The sequence below is a fragment of the Coenobita brevimanus genome, chromosome 29 (assembly GCF_032717465.1).
Source record: "Coenobita brevimanus isolate Jiangsu-jjx chromosome 29, ASM3271746v2, whole genome shotgun sequence".
NCBI classification, from domain to species: Eukaryota; Metazoa; Arthropoda; class Malacostraca; order Decapoda; family Coenobitidae; genus Coenobita; species Coenobita brevimanus.
The window spans coordinates 23,814,739-23,832,257 of record NC_136982.1 but is presented as its reverse complement, the minus strand read 5'-3'; the positions used below and the strand labels follow the sequence as shown (position 1 = coordinate 23,832,257).

At 42.9% G+C, this 17,519-nt stretch overlaps 1 non-coding gene across 1 annotated transcript; it reads left to right on the top strand.

Moving 5' to 3' along the window:
* The first annotated feature begins 8,198 nt into the window (after positions 1-8,198).
* Positions 8,199-8,317, top strand: LOC145395115 (5S ribosomal RNA). Its single transcript, XR_013896545.1, has one exon. It is a non-coding gene; the product is annotated as a 5S ribosomal RNA (ribosomal RNA).
* Positions 8,318-17,519: the final 9,202 nt, after the last annotated feature.

The window sequence follows — 17,519 nt, the reverse complement described above, 5'->3', positions numbered from 1 at the left end:
AGTGCAATAACGATACTGTACTAATGCACGGTGATGCAACAGTACAACAGCTTAAATAAGAATATTAGTCCACGTGATAACACTGCGCTAGGTAAACGGATATACCCTTAGTCTATTTACTTCAAGGCGAATCCGACTGTAACAATAACACTACGTGAACCTAAACACCTGCACAACACATTTAGTCAGTACCGGTACTGGTAAATTTAGGGCTTCCTGCAAGTGCCAATAACATACAGTCTTTAGCCAACAGACAAACTGTATACGCTGTGATATACTAAGTTCATAGGGTTTACTGTCTCGCTAAAGTAACCCACACTCGAAACAAACAGTAAATATATATCGTTGCTTTGCTTTCGAAACATCCGGCTACCATATCGTATTACACAATGCTTACTGGAAGTGTTTGTTTATAACTTGTGTGCCACTCTGTACCATGCGTCGAAAAGTAAGGGCGGTTGTCATGGTAACAAGGGAGGCTGTAGTAGGTAAACTCTGCACGGTGGGCAGCCTAAGGTTACCGTCCGACGAGGCATTCAGGGCGTAGGAACTTAAGTTTATCTGTATTTTTTATTTATTTTTTTTTTATCCAATAGCCGAGGGGCACTGTTTCGTGGCTATTATTAGTACAGAAGCCTATTAGGCCTTTCAAGGCTGTCCAATTCAACACAGATAAATGACAATCAATAACTAGAACTCCATAACTGTCCTGCGGACAATTACTAGTCTCCACCTACTGTTTCTTACAATAGCCTGAACCCTAGTGGAGAGATTTTGATTTTTTTTTTTCTATCAGAAATAGCCTGTGCAATTCAGATTACTTGCGCAGGTACCATTGAAATCTCCAATAGACACGATCACCTTATCTCATTCACAACATAATAGGCTACTGATACTGGTATGACACTTTCTGCTATGCCCTTCCACTGCGCATAAATGACTTGGATTTTTTTTCTATCAGCAATGGCCCATGCCAGGACACATAACCTGACCCCTTCAGATTCTTCATGCAGGCACCGGTTCTCCTGGAATCGTCACGAGACTCTGAGGCCGGAATAATAATCACACTAGCAAAAACAATAGTCTCCATCTATGTAATAGGTGGAGACTAATTAATCTTCATTATCATCATACATAATAGTGTGTGTGTGTGTGTGTGTGTGTGTGTGTGTGTGTGTGTGTGTGTGTGTGTGTGTGTAGGGCAACTGAAACTGGAAAAAGGATTTTGACGAAACTTGGTGGGATGATTGCAACTGGGTCAATGATAAGCCCATGTCAATTTCATGTCGAAAGAAATTTTCCAAATTGCCGGTTGACCCACTTGTTCCCACTGGGTTTGGAGCTGAACGATCCTATCTAGCCGGGCGGGAAGTACTTGTTCCTAAGTCGATCCACAAATCGTTGGTTTCGAGCAATGCGAAGCGCGGTCTCTCATTTTAGCAAGTGCTGAGCGGCCCGGCAGGGCAGCGAAAAGCTCGTCATCACGAAGTTCATCACTTGTTTGTTGTGGCACGGTTGCTAGCAGTTCAATTCAGGAGATGGTAGGAGTTTTCCCGATCATCTGGTATTAACTCTGCCAGGGACACAGAGTCGTCTCCGGTGGCTTAAATATTCTGGACTATGATATCCTAGCCTCAGGACCTCGTACTTCCCGGGCATTACGGAGCCCCAAAGGAATGTTAAACAACTGAGAGACCGGCTGCCAGCTCTTTTAGCAAAGCGAGAGTTCAATATTAACTGTGTGTAACCTCTCGTAGGCTAATATTATAAGATTTACCATCCCCAGCTACGATCAGCCATTTTCAAGTTCAAATCCATGCTGGTACCCTATGAATACTGAAATCGGTTCCCCCCAAAATATGTAAGTGCAGTAACTACTGCTACTCCTCTTAAGTGATTTCGAATGAGCTAGGTTCTAGAAGGCTAAAAAATTTAAGTTAAAATTGTTCAGTCAGAGAACATTAGCGTCCCAAAATTCTGTATTATGGGGTGGTTGTGCTATTATCAAAGGTATTCATCTGGGCAAGTAAACACCACTATTCAATATCAACCACGGCTCATATTTGCAATTCCCCACTGTAATGGAACGGCAACTGATACATCCGATAGCAACATTTACAACTATTGTTGAACAAAATATCATTCCCGATAGCGCCTGACAGCTCAATGAAATATAGGAGCGGCACGGCGGAGTATGATGTGAATGAACTCGATATTTTGGCCGTTTTACTCATAAGATAGTATGATGCCACAGAAAGTAGCTTAATGCAGGCCACCACCGTTCGTTGTTGCGTGTGATGGACATTTTGGACATACATATGAGAACGGAATTATTAGATGATTCAGATGGATCACTGCCGTGCGGTAGGTGGGCAGGTGCCGTAATAATTAAGTGACATAAGACATAGAATATAATGGTAAAAGATACTGACAATGAAACTCGGTATACCGGTATAAACAGATTTTATTATAGTATTATACGTAGTGATTTGACTTGGGGCATAGAAGCAACAGTCCGTTCCGCGACATCTCTCAGTTCTACTTGTTACACAGCTTCACACGTCACCATTTTGGCACGAGTACTCACCGTTCATATTGAGTACGGTATATGTTATGGTTGTCTCAGAAGTAGTGCAAAAATATTAGATAAAGTGTCTTATGACATCATGCTTTTTGCATGAGTACATTCTGCTTTAAAACATAGTATTCAAATCGCCAAATTCTGCTTCAACCCAAGATCGAACTCGCTTCAATTTAGACAACACTCCTCTTCCCTATCCACTGGACCACCACATCCCCAAGTGAGGATTAGCATAAAACCAAGAGAATATTCCGGTGACCGAGATGTCCCAGCATACATCATTAGAGGGTATATTGGCAACTATGAGATTAACACCAGGCTTTCATGTTTTAACTGGTACACTAATCTGGTAAAATACGGGAACTCTTCAAAGTGCCAAGTCTTGCGTAGCCACTCGCAGCCCATCTCTCGTTGCGGCAAGACCTCCTGGCGGGACCAGCTCTCCACAGCAGCCTTATCAGCCGAGGGACGGGCCCGTCGTTTCGATCTGAGGGAGAGCCCTGGTCTGCCCACCAGGAGGTCGAAGCTCCTCCGCCCTAGACTACCCGGCCGACGACCCTCCCTCCGCCACTACCATGGACCGGGGCTATGCCATCTGTGACGACCAGAACCGGGCCTACCCTCTGTGCTTCCACCTGCTGCTGCTGGAGAGCTGGGCGAGTCTTTTTCGCCCTTTCCATCACGGGCGTGTCGGTCGAGGTCAGCGTCGGGGCTGCTTCAACCTGAGCTCGTCGGCGCCTCCTCCATCGGCGACGCTGTCTACCAGGCTCCCGTCCCGCCCTGCCCTCGTTTAGACCATCGTGATGCCGGCCTCACCATCCACCGCCAATCCCCCTCCTGCCTCGTCCATCATCGGGCAGCCGATCTCACCACCAACCATCGCACCTTCCCCTGTCTCTCCCGCCTTTCCCTCGTTCGCCAGTTTGCTGTCCCCGCTATGCTCTCATTGGAAAGCTTTTTTTCCTGTTTCTTCCATGACGGGCTCTTTGTTTGCCCGTGCCCCAACAAGTGCGGGGTGAATATAACAACAACAACTTGCGTAGGCCCGGTCAGTATCATTTCCTTCACACTTCTGGGAAATCGGGCTAATAAAGCGAGCGAGACTTCAACCCATTTGATTACTGTTGATTGAGTCTACCAGGAACTCATTAAGTTTCATTACACTTCCAGACATTACAAAGGGGCTAGTAAAGTATGATTCCAGCCCATTTCTTTCGCCTCCCCTCTCTCTCTCTCTCTCTCTCTCTCTCTCCATTAACTATATTAATTTGATGGTGGGTGGTGTGTTGGTTGGCAGTGAACATAGTAGCGCATCTCTTATTAACCGCTTTACAATGAGCTGTCTTCCTTAAACTAAATACAGTTATCAGCAGACTGCAAGACTATGAAGAGGACATTGTATCATCGTAATGGAGATTATTTTTGGAATGGCTATAGCCCCCTTAGCCTCTTCACTCCCATGGTTTTGTTTTAATTCTTGAAAACTCCAGACGATTTTGTTTTATTAGGTCCAGGAGAAGCTTTTCGAAATATTAGGACAAACAATTTACCTCTTCACCACAGGCCTGTCCCAAGATGAATAAATTTGACTGAAGGTGGGCAACACTAAACCTCTGAAAAATGTCATTGGACTGATGGAGCTAACGAGAAGTCTCTCATAAGCTAAAGAAAATCGTCCGCCGATAACAAGAATATTGATAATCGTACTGGATGAATTAAGTTAACGGGAACTGGTTATAGACTACCCCTACAGAACGAGAGGTCTCTCCTAAACTGAATAAAATCGTTTACCGGTGTCACATATATGTACAGGCTTAATAATGCTGTCGAAACATTCCTTAATAACGACATACATCAGTACTGACTCCAACTGATGTCTAGCTTTAATAAACTAATTGTAACAGCTTCCAGCTCGATGGCTACTCAAACACAACCACATTGTCAGTTTTGAGTAACTTAATTGGATATTTTATTGACCAAGGGCAGTTCACAGCCGTGACCCGTTTTGTCCGTCACCTCCTCCCTCCCCATGCCACCCACACACCTCCTCTCTCACTTTCACTTTATGAGCGAATGAAAATAATTGTTTTCTGATAAGAGTAGCAAAAAATAGCAAAGTATAACCCTTACTCTACTCATTCTTTTCTCAAACACGCCTCCTCACAACATGCGCAGTAGCCTGTATATACGTTTACACTGAATATACAGCTTGGGAGCCTGGACATTAATCAGGAGCTTGGATATTAATCACTGGACAGGACCTATCTAGTTAACCTTCTAGCCTTTGAAAAGTTCCCAGTGGCAAGTTGTTGTTGTTGTTGTCTCAACCCTGGTCTGGCTGGCCGAAAAGACCCGTCAACAACCCTTCAGCAACTGCTTCTGTGGGACTGTCCTGCAGATATAGTACAGCACTGTACAGTACTATCACGATCCAAAGCTTCTTTACCCCCCTGAGTGGAGGAAGGTTGAAGCCAAGGTTGAAGAAATGACGGGCCACCGAACACAGGCCAGTTCATGATGGAGGGGTTCACTCACCTGAAGCTTAGGAGAATAAGAATCACCCGGATGAAACACACGAGCCTATTTATGAATCACGGTATCATGAACCATTTTTAGTCTTGTATACTGGCAGTGTCCGATCATCTGGTCTTGATACAACCTTGGCTTCGACCTTCTTCCACTCAGGGGGGTAAAGAAACTTTGGATCGTGATAGTACATACTGTACGTGGTGCAGTGGAACGGCGCCCCCCTGTGGTACAGAGCGCCTCGTCAAGGTTGGCCAAAGGTCCTTCACCACTGCAAGGCTCACTGCTTCGCTTTACTTAGGGTACTCAGTACCACCAAGTGTGGGCTTCTCATCAGCACCCCCATTGGCAAATAAAATCGTCTGCCGACAGCCAAGTATATTACTTGTACCGGTAGTTTAGTCGTCAATCTCTCTCTCTCTCTCTCTCTCTCTCTCTCTCTCTCTCTCTCTCTCTCTCTCTCTCTCTCTCTCTCTCTCCTTTTTTTTCTTTTTACTGCTTTAGGCTATGTGTATTACATCGTGTGTAGGCTAATACCGTAAGCACCTACACGAAACGGTTAGGACTTAACAAGAAAATAGCCACTTTCCTTCACCTCAGACCTACGCCTTAAAGCTAAGCCTGAGCTTTATTAAAATCAATAACAATGATATTATTATTATTATCACGTGGCTGGTGACTTCAATGTTCCATTAATGTGCTTTGCACTGGATCGAATCCCAAAGAGAATGAAAGTTTTTTCAATTATGTAGCTAACCTAATAACCAACAAGGTCGTTAGCCGATTACTTATTGCCATTCCGTGATATAGACCATCCTGGCCTCAGGCTTCCAAACCTCCAAGAGGACAAAATGGGGATAGCTGTAAGCCTGTTATCGTTCCCGCTTAGGGTTTAGAGTACACTGCAAAAACTGTAACGCCTTAGAGATTTAAACTGCGAAGTAATGTGTCGCTAAAGGAACTGTCCATCCCTGGATTAGGTTAATGACAGCATCTGTTCTTCGCTATCTACTCTATTTCTACCTACTGCCTGACGTCTCTTGCCTGAGTCAACTTTTCCTTCAGCCAAAAACTTCTTCAAATCATTTCCAGTAGCCCTTACAACCCTTCTACACAGTCAGTCCCACTGTACGAACATCTTCTGCTACATTTTCACCAACTTTCTCGACAAACACACAAACACCAACCACATAGAAAGCGTTAAAAAAAAAAAAATGTGGAGTGGCCGTGGCGAATGCATGATGTAGTCAGGTGGAACAACATGTACACGTGGTAATGTAAGAAATTTCTCCTGGTGTGTGTGAGTGTGTGTGTGTGTGTGTGTGTGTGTGTGTGTGTGTGTGTGTGTGTGTGTGTGTGTGTGTGTGTGTGTGTGAGAGAGAGAGAGAGAGAGAGAGAGAAAGAATAAGATGCAGTTCAAGGATGTCATAGGATGTCAAACATAGGCAGGCTGTGCGCTGTGGGTGGGGAGGGAGGTGGTGTTCGAGGGGGGACGAGGAAGGCGGTGTGTGGTGAGGAATGGGAGGGAGGTGGTGTATGGGAGGTGGTATGGGAGGGGACTGAAGGTGCTAGTGTGTGTATTGTACCAAGTAATGTGGGAATGGAAGGTGGTGTCGTGGCTATGGTGTGTGAGGATCTATGGTGTGGAGGGAAAGTGAGGGATGTGCGGCATCAGGTGGTGGTAGTGGTAATGATGTAGGTTAAGGAGCAGCGGTGCCGCTGCTGTGTGAGATATTATCAGCAACATACTCTGGAGAAGGAGACCCAGTCCACAGTGCCCGATACCGCAGGTAGATAACCCCTGGAAAACTAGACTCATTTTCTTACACATTCTCCATCTGATCGTATTCCCGTTAGGAAAAAGGAACCATCGGTGAGTTAAAACCTTTTTATATACACGACTCCGGGCACAGGACACCATTAGTCAGCCTACATAATTAGGTCCCCACTCTGTGGTGTGGAACCTCTTGTATTTACTCCAATTTTTTTTCTTTCTTTAAAACAATTCGGTTTGATGTTATTCCTTTATTTCCTCAATTTGCTTCAAACCTGGTACCGTACAACTGTTCTCTTGGGCAAATGGCGCCGTGCCGTATATATGTATACGGTATGTATCGTGGTAGGTGGGGGTGCTCGCAATCCACCCACTCGATGTAGTGCTGTTCTCGGGTGTCTGCACTTTCCTCTCCTGCATTCTTCTTTCTTTCCATTCTCTTCTGTCTTTCCTTCATTCTTCCCTCGTCCTTCTGCCTACGGGTGACTTTACACGACCTCTTCTGTCTTTTTTTCCTTCATTCTTTCCTCTTACTTCTGCCTGCGGTTAACTCTACACTGAGTGACATGCCAAATCTTTTCCTGTACACCAGGAAACCATTTAGCCTGGTAGTTTAGCGGGGAATTACGGCACTCCAGTCAGATTGAGCCGGTGAAGATTTATATCCAAGGGGTAGTTAAGGTTTCTTGCTCACGTAATGTCACTCAGGGTTGAGTGAGGCTGGTCACTCATCTTAAATATCAGGACCAACTTGCCTAGCCCCGGGCTCCTACGCTCCTCAGGGTACAACATAGGATTGGATGATGGATATATATATATATATATATATATATATATATATATATATATCATCGTCATCATCAGCCTTTGAGGTCCACTGCAGGACCGGCCTATCCCTACCGAAACAGGGACGATACAGCCAATGTCTCTCTACTCAGTGGCTTAGGCTGTCTGGTAGAGACTGTATGTAGGGTGAGATGTGTTTGTGAGTGTGACTGTAGTGTTGTAGTGGCTTTGTATATGTGTGTAGTCTGTGAACCAAATGTAATCGGCCCGCCTTAAGCCGATTGGGTGCAAGCATACCAGTATGCGACACTGGTTCAACCACAGCACCCCTTGTGTCCGCCAAAGTAGCAAGTGGCTTTGTGAACGCTTCCCAAAGTTTTTACAACTCTGGCAGGAGCCGAACCCGCGCTCACCAGCGTGCGAAACGCACACTCTACCGCTGTACCACAGAGGCTGCATATATATATATATATATATATATATATATATATATATAGATATATATATATATATATATGTGTCTTTTAAATAGCCAACGGCCATACCACGTTGAGTACACCGCTTCCCGTCCGATCAGCGAAGTTAAGCAACGTTGGGTCTGGTTAGTACTTGGATGGGTGACCGCCTGGGAACACCAGATGCTGTTGGCATCCCTACGTGTCAAGTGGGGTTGGTGGAGGATTAGTGCCCCTCCCCGTAAAACAATTAACTCTAAGCCCTTGGCCACCCTGTCTGGGATACATGGCGTCTGGCAATGAATGAATGAAATAGATTTATGGAGTCAGAGGTCAAAGCAGACAAGCAAAAATTTGGGAATCCTGTGTTATTGTATGTTCATTTATCATCATGGTAACTTGCAAAAGTACCGTATATAATAGTACTGTATCTGTATGAAGACCACCCTGCATTCCCTTGGGAGTGTTGGCAATCTTTAATCATTTCTATTTCAATCGTGCTGCACTGTTTATTTCATTTACCATAGCTAGATTAAAAAAGCACTATTATATTCCTCTACGATGCAAAAAATTCCAAATTCTAGCGATGACATTGATGAATTAAAAATAAAAAGTAGGTTATCGTATTAAAGAGGTTAATAATACAATTGTAACACAATACCAGGGTCGCTTAAATATGAGACTCGCCGATGACTCTAATGGTATTACAGGGAATCAGGCAAAGAAGACGGTTTCTTTTCTTTTCTTTTCTTTTCTTTTCTTTTGTTTTATTACGTATCTGACTCGGTACAGGATCTGGACTTTAACAATAACCCGTGTAACACAACCAAAAGGTAGATTTAACGGAGACCAGCCTCGTTCTTTTATCATCTACCTGGTCGTTATGCTGTTATAAGGAATAGGGCAAGGGAGAGCTCCGTGAGATTACTTTTTTAACATTCCCCATACCCTCGCCCTGGCTGTGCTAATCTCCATTTGCACTTCTTTCATCTGGGAGTATTGATATTATGAATAAGATATATTCTTACCTGTCACCATACAATAACAGCAACAATAATAGGCTAATAATGATAAGTTATTATTATTATTATTATTATTATTATTATTATTATTATTAAATAAGTAGGTAAGGTTAATCCTTTATACGACGGCGGCTTCTTCACGTACTCTTGCAATACCAGTGTTAACTTATCCTGGTCTTTAATTTTTCCGACTGGAGAGATTTGATAATGCTTTAACTGATCCTTTCAACACGACGGTTTTTCTTAAGCTGAATAGACTCGCAGTGAAGTTGCGAGAATAAGCCATAATGAGATGTCATTGTGGTGAAGGGATAAACACATTTCACAAAGACGACCACTTTACCATCCTTTCTTGCAGCCAAAAGGCGATTTTACTCGGCTCAAGAAGGCGCTCTGACAGTGGAGGAGTTACGGTATGGTTCTAGGGGCAGAGCTACGACTGCAACTGTTTGGCTACTGTTGTCCTAGTGTTGGTATAGGACTGTGGGGTTTTTATAGCGGTAGTGTGGCTTTGTGGGTGGTTGTTTGGTTAGGATAGGGACTTTTGCGGCTATTTTTGTATACTTGTTTCAGAGAGGGAGGAGGGATGGGGACAGGAAAGATAAAAAATGAGTCACTTTCAAAATAGGAAGAAAACACAAATGGAGATACGGGAGAAATCCAAAATATAGAAAAGACCTAAAAACCGAAGAGAGAGAGAGAGAGAGAGAGAGAGAGAGAGAGAGAGAGAGAGAGAGAGAGAGAGAGAGAGAGAGAGAGAGAGAGAGAGAGAGAGAGAGATCCGTTTTTAGGCATATTTTCTTATTTTGGATGATTTCTCCCGTATCTCCATTTCTGTTTTCTTCCTTTTTTGAAAGTGACTATTTTTTTATTTTTTGTACCCATCTCTCTCTCTCTCTCTCTCTCTCTCTCTCTCTCTCTCTCTCTCTCTCTCAGAGAGAGAGAGACTCATTTTTTCTTTTAACCCCATCTGTCTGTCTGTCTGTCTGTCTCTCTCTCTCTCTCTCTCTCTCTCTCTCTCTCGAGAGAGAGAGAGAGAGAGAGAGAGAGAGAGAGAGAATGTGTCAAAGGGTTACACAGATGCAACCTGCAGCCGTGTCCAGCTTAAGATGTCTCGTTTCACCATACTTGCCTACTGGTACTGAGGGTCGTAATAATGAAGATTAATGGAATAAGTTTGTCAAGCGATGAGTACATGTGGGTTGATAATGAATAACGGTATACTGTATGTAAGTAGGTATTAGTGAATGTGTGTTACCGTGTAAGTTCCACCCAAAATGTGGAACTTTAATCACCAAGTCAATAGGAATGACAGAGAAGAGATAGAATTAGGTGGGGTAGAAGTTAATTTTAGAGAATACCCTTGTCCGGCCTTAACTCATCGTCAGCAGTCAGTATTTTGTGTGTATGGGGACAAGTACGGACACAGTGGCTACACGTGTGACTGGCGAGGAAAGCATGCACATATTCCCCCACAACACGACACGCAACCGTCCTTTTATATCCACGTTCCTATATTCAGTTGATGGTACTGCAGTTGACCGGGGTGAATATGACCCTTCCAAATTGTTTCGTCTGTAACCCGAAACTAACCCCGGATCTCTTGGTCACTTGCCGGATATGCTACCAACTGTACCACCGCCATCGCATTCCATTCCCGTGAATGAACTGGAAATAGATAAGACATTAATTAAATGAGTACTAACTTGGGTACCTTCTTAACACTTTTACCACTAAAGGTACAGAACAGTCTTATTTTGTCTCCCCTCACCAACCGCCTCATCTTTCAAAAGTAATGCGATCATATTGGGTTCTTTTTATCAGACTTGACTACGATGGGACAATTTCCCCAGGCTTCTACCGTTTGCTTCCTTCACACTATTAATATACCCGATATGTGTCTAACAGTAGCAAGAATATATCACTACTGTATGAGACGTCATCATACTGACGGTAGCAATTAACCTCTTTAATCTGAGTATGTCATATTTTTGCTTCATTCTTGCTGCCACCAAACCATTCTGCCCAGCTCAGGGAAGTACCAGAATCCCAGTAATGGTTTAGTAAAGGTTTTCAAACCACCCAAGTGTAAAATTTCTCCGGAGGTGAATTAAATCGTCCGGAGATAACAATAACATACCGATAATACACAAGACGTCCTTGGGCCGAAAGGCTTAAGGAAAACATATTCACTGTAAACGTTCTACCTCCTACCCCCTACTACGGAGCTGATGGTGGGTAAATGCTACTTGTATTATGGGTTATTGAATTATTGTGCTCAACTGCTCGGAATAACGTATGACACCGCAATATAACTACTCAATTACATGAGAGAGAGAGAGAGAGAGAGAGAGAGAGAGAGAGAGAGATTGATTGATATTTTTATTGAGATAAAATAAAATTACAGTGATATTTACATTATCTCAAAGGGATGAGGGTGCATACGCTCTCTCCACACCGTCTAACTTATTAGATTATAATTAGTTCAACACATACTATTTAACTCTATTATTTGTACATTTTCCGTTTGCACTAGTAATTGTTACACTGACTTATACGATCCTGCCCGTAGGCAAAGACTAGTTTTACCACATGCATTACAATTTGGTGATGTAATCAGTAGGCCTATATAATTATATAGACAGCAAAATGCTTTTGTTTGCCGTCATGGATGCCGGCACACATGTGCACCTGTAAATACAAACATGTACGCTGGCACACATTTATATTACACAAGCTTACTACACCTCCATACACGTTCTTTGGCCACATGCAAAGAGTATTTATGATGTCTTGTTATATCACAACCATATGATACACACTTATACAATGTATTTTAGTTGCTTACAGTCTTTCAGGATGCTGTATATTTTGTCATTATTAAACATCCATGTAATCTGTTTTGTCACCTCGTTTATTTTGCTGTTCCTGTACTTATCTAGCATTTTACAATATACTATACAGTATAGTGTTCCAGCGTGTGAGATCTTGGGCTGTCACACAACCTGCACCTATTGTCGTAGTTTTGGTTATTATTTCCTAGCTCCCAATTATATTTGTAGCCTAGTCGCAACCTAGTGCATGCAGAGTCCTTCCATTTGCTAGTGTTTTTCCCATAGGTAAAAGTGGTACTTCTTGCTACAGCAATGTAGTGGTCCATAGTACCACTAGGTTTAGTGTGATATTTTCTGATCACGTTTTCTCCTTTTTCTTCCTGAAAGTTTCTTATATAAGTCCTCATTTGTCTCATGGTAAGCTCACAGTTTATGGCTATCTGTGTGGTCGCACTTTTGGCTATTGTATCGGTTCTTTCATTTCCTTCTATACCTACGTAAGATGGAATCCACGTGAACATTACTTTTCTCCCTGCCATTTTAAGTTCGTGTATGATGTTCCTGCATTGTATGACTATACTTTCCATCACTGGTGTTTTACTGTTAAGAGATTCTAGTGCTCCCTTGCTGTCCACAAAGAAGCACATATCACCTTTACCCTTTCTTATCGCATTCAGGCCATACAGAATTGCTTATAATTCAGCCTGTGTTGAAGATATACTGTCACTCAGCCTATAGCCGTGTTCTCTCTCTGCCCACTGCCCAGTTGTCCATTTCCGGTATGTAGTCCCTGTTACGGAACAGAGATAATGAACACTTCAAGTGAGAATACTAAAATCACTACTGTCCCGCAAAGTTCCAGGTTCAAAACAAGACTTAGGTAAAATTACAAGTTAAAGTTTAATGCTCAAACAAACAACTAAACAATCAGGACTCATAAGGATAATGTAATGGCAAAACAGGTTACATATATGGTCAACTGCAATAGCCTCTATTAACACGAATTTAGCAAGAACAAATTTATCTAAGTCAGCCCTGATAAATGAGAGAACCGAATAATGCTCAGTTAAAGTAAGATATAATATTATTACGATACAAAATATTCACACACACACCGCAACTCAGCCAGGAGACAGGGCGTGTGTGCTGGGCATTCCCCAGGTCCTGTCCTCCCAACTTACTGTTATTTAATCAGCCCATACACCACTGACCGGGCTAGTGTGTGGCCCGGCCTGCACTGTATGTGCAGGGAATCTTTCAACGATTCAACGAACAAAATATTATTAACTCTGGCTGACAATATGAACTTTACATGAATTACAAAAAACCTTACCAGGCCTACGAATTAACGCCTTAGGCCATACAGTACAAGAAAAATGGTAACAACACTTATACTCAAATTATACAGCAGAGAGATGGCTGGAGACTTCCTTAGCACTCACAATAATAATAATACACTATACAGGGGAGGACAGAGATGTGAACAAAATGAGGAGTAGATCTAAGTGGCAATTAATGCGGAGACTGAGCTCATTATAGAGGGGCCGGCAGAGCTTGATACAACTTGTAAGAAGGACGCGCAAATGAAGCCATAGGGGACAAAGAGTTGACGATCCTGCTCTGAACAACAGAAAGAACGACTTACTCTACCATAAGGGGGAGAAGGGGGGAGTGAGGTAGAACACGCAAGCCTGGTCACTATGGAAGCCACGAGGCGAATCGTGATCAAACATGCAGCATACTGTACATTAGAATTATACAAAGGATGATGAAATCATAGGCTATGTAACACCTCCCCACAAAGAAAAAGAAATTTACAAAGGAAATTTCTTATTACTCTAAAACAATCTGTCTAAAGTCTAGATAAGCAATCTGCAATAACATTTTCTTTCATCTTGCCATGTTGTATGTCTAATGAATACTCCTGAAGAAGTAGACTCCATCTTGTCAACCTCTGATTTTTATCTTTAAACTTACTAAGGAATTTCAGTGGGTTATGATCAGTATAAATGACTTTGGGGTCAAAACCAGAACACAAATAAAATGAAAAATGCTGTAAACCCAAAATCAAGGCCAAAAGCTCTTTCTCAGTAGTTGAGTAGTTCTTTTGAGTTGGAGTGAACTTCTTACTGTAATAAGATACAGGGTGTTCAATACCCTGATCATCCTCTTGCAGCAAAACAGCCCCAGCTCCTGTATCACTTGCGTCAACAGCCATCTTAAAAGGCTTAGCAAAATTTGGAGTAGTGAGCACTGGCTGACATAATAGGATAGCTTTAAGTTTACTGAAAGAGGATTCACAGTTATCGGTCCAGACAAATTTAACCCCCTTTTTCAGTAGGACTGTAAGTGGTGATACAAGAATTGAAAAGTTAAGAACAAATCTCCTGTAATATCCTACCATTCCCAAAAATCTTTGTAGCTCTTTCCTACTTTTAGGTCTGGGAAGATCACTTATAACCTGAAACTTAGCTCCTGGTGGTGCAACATGTCCATCACCAATTACGTACCCAAGGTACTGAACTTTAGCTTGACCAAACTCACACTTTGATAAATTAGCTACAAGATTAGCCTGAACCAAATGCTCAAGAAATTTACTGACATGGCATAGGTGATCTTTCCAGTTGTCACTGAAGATTAATACATCAATATAAACAACACACCCTGCCAAACCCTCTGTTACAACATTCATGAGCTTCTGAAAAGTGGCTGGTGCATTCTTCATACCATATGGCATTACAGAACATGCAAAAATCTTTCCTAGTGTTACAAAACATGAGATCTCCCTAGCACGTTCAGTCATAGGTACTTTAACAAATCAGACTTACTTATGTACCTAGCCTTTCCGATCTTGTCTATGCAATCCTCCACGCGAGGGAGAGGGTGTCTGTTTTGGTTATCTGATTAACACGTCTGTAGTCGATGCAAAGCCGCTGTGACCCACCTGGCTTAGGGACTAGAGTGACAGGAGAACTCCACTCGCTCTGACAGGGCTCAAACATCTTGTGGTCCAACAGGTAGCCAAGCTCCTTCTGGATGAGAGGAACTTTCACTGGGTTCACACGGTAAGGAGGCAGTTTAATTGGCTTTGCGTCTCCAACATCGACATCATGCGTCAACACAGTGGTTCTTCCTGGAGTGGCACGGAACACTTGCGGGTACTTCTGCAGTAATGCCGAAAATTCCTGCCTTTCCTCGAGAGCTAGATGAGAAAGCTTAGTCTGGAGATCATTCATGATATCAGGATTCTTCCCCAAACTATCGCTCAGGCTCATACTGCATGGGAGAGCTTCACTTGCAGACTCGGGTGGAACAGCTACAGTGCAGACTGGGTTATTTTCGTCCCGCCTGTGATATAACTTTAGCATGTTGATGTGACAAAGTTGCTTGTTCTTTCTACGATCCGGTGTGGCGATGACATAGCTGACATCACTGAGTTTCTTCTCCACGAAATTAGGACCACTAAACTTGGCTTGAAGAGGTTGCCCATGCACTGGTAGCAGAATCAAAACCTGATCTCCTAGTTGAAAGTGGCGTAACCTGAACTTCTTATCATACCAAGTCTTCATCTTCTCCTGAGCAGCTCGTAAATTCTCTCTCGCCAGCTGTAAAGCAGTGGAAAGCCGTTCTTTGAACTTCATCACATACTCCAGCAGGTTGACGTCATCCTCCGACAGCCAGCATTCCTTGAGTAGCTTAAGGGGTCCTCTTACTTCATGGCCAAACAGTAGTTCAAAGGGTGAGAAGCCCAGTCATGCATTTGGAGATTCTCTTGCGGCAAATACAACGAATGGAAGACCTTTATCCCACTCTTTCTGATGTTTCAAACAGTCTTTCCTGAGCATCGATTTGAGTGTTTGATGATATCTCTTCAATGCTCCTTAGGTCTGGGGATGGTAAGCTGAAGACGTGACCTGGGTGATGCCCAACTCTTTCAGAGACTGCTTGAAAACATTTGACATGAAATTACTTCCCCGGTCTGACTGTACCTCCTTGGGCAGACCAAACTTGGTGAAGAACCCTAGAATTTCCTTAACCACGTTCTTTGCTGAGATATTTCAAAGTGGAATGGCTTCAGGATAACGAGTAGCCATATCAATCAGGGTCAACACATAAGAAAATCCTGAAGAAGTCTTAGGAAGAGGGCCCACAATATCCACCAACACACAGGTGAATGGTGCCTCAAAAGGAGGAATGGGAACTAGAGGTGCAACCTTTTCGGTCTGATTACACTTCCCCACAACTTGACAGGTGTGACAAGACTAACAATACGAGGAAACATCTCTGAAGATACCTGGCCAGTAGAAGTGTTTCAAAATGCCTGCCACAGTCTTCCTCACTCCAAGGTGTCCTGCCAAACTGGAATCATGAGCCACTCTAATGAGATCCTGCCTACAAACACGAGGGATGACAACTTGATGTACAACCTCCCATTCACAGTCAGCTGTTACTGTTGGGGGTCTCCACTTTCTTATAAGTACTCCTGACTTTATATAATAACAAGTAGAAGCACCAGCTGACTCTTCCTCACTACAAGCAGAGTTACCTAGACCTTTCAACTCAGGGTCAGCAACCTGCAACACTAACCAACTCTTGGCTAAACAAATTATCGACACTAAGGTGTACTGCCTCAGCTGGTGAGTGGTCCAAATTAGCAAGAAAAGTGTCAGCTAGGATAACATCATCATCATCATTATCCTCTAAGTCACCAGTAACTTTAGACTTAGCCCTAGTGACAGCACATGCAGAGAACATATCAGGGATATCACAATCCTGGGTCGCAGTCACTGGTTCACTAGACAACTGAGGAGCTGGACACACTTGACTTCCACCAATATTATTTCCAAGTACGAAAGTTACACCTGACATTGGGAGTGTCTCAACCCACCTAACCATAACGGAACCATTAACAAAACCAGACTCTAAATTCACTCTGCACAGAGGGACAGAGAAGTAATTATTCCCTACACCTTGTAAGATTACAGTTTCATCAGAGGAATTAACATTAGAGCCTAGAACACTGGTCAGCATAAGGGATTGGCAGGCACCTGTATCACGATATATTTTATCTGATTTCCTATCATTACTGTCCAGAGGACTGACAAAACTATCAGACAGGAAATTAGCGAAATTAGCACATGAACTCTTGAGAGTGTCACCCACGTTACTGCTCAAAGGAGGAGATTCATCATGAGAATATAATTTACCCCTCAAAGCAGGTTCAGTTAACTCGGTTAAAGACTTCTGGGAACTCTCAAGGGTGGACACTAGACCAATTGACTGAATATTTAAAGACTCCTTTTTGTTCACATCACGCTGTCTCCTGAAACATTTCTCCGTAGTATGACCAAGCTTACTACAATAAGTACATTTACTTTTCTGAAATCTAGAGGTGGAGCTGGTATTTACTTCCTGAGAAATATCATCTTTATTCTCTTTCCTGTTACCTGTACTCTGAGTAGAGGCAACGTACTTACTCTCAGCTTTCCTTTTTTCTTTAGAATATCTCTTGTGAGTGAGAACATATTCATCAGCTAAAAC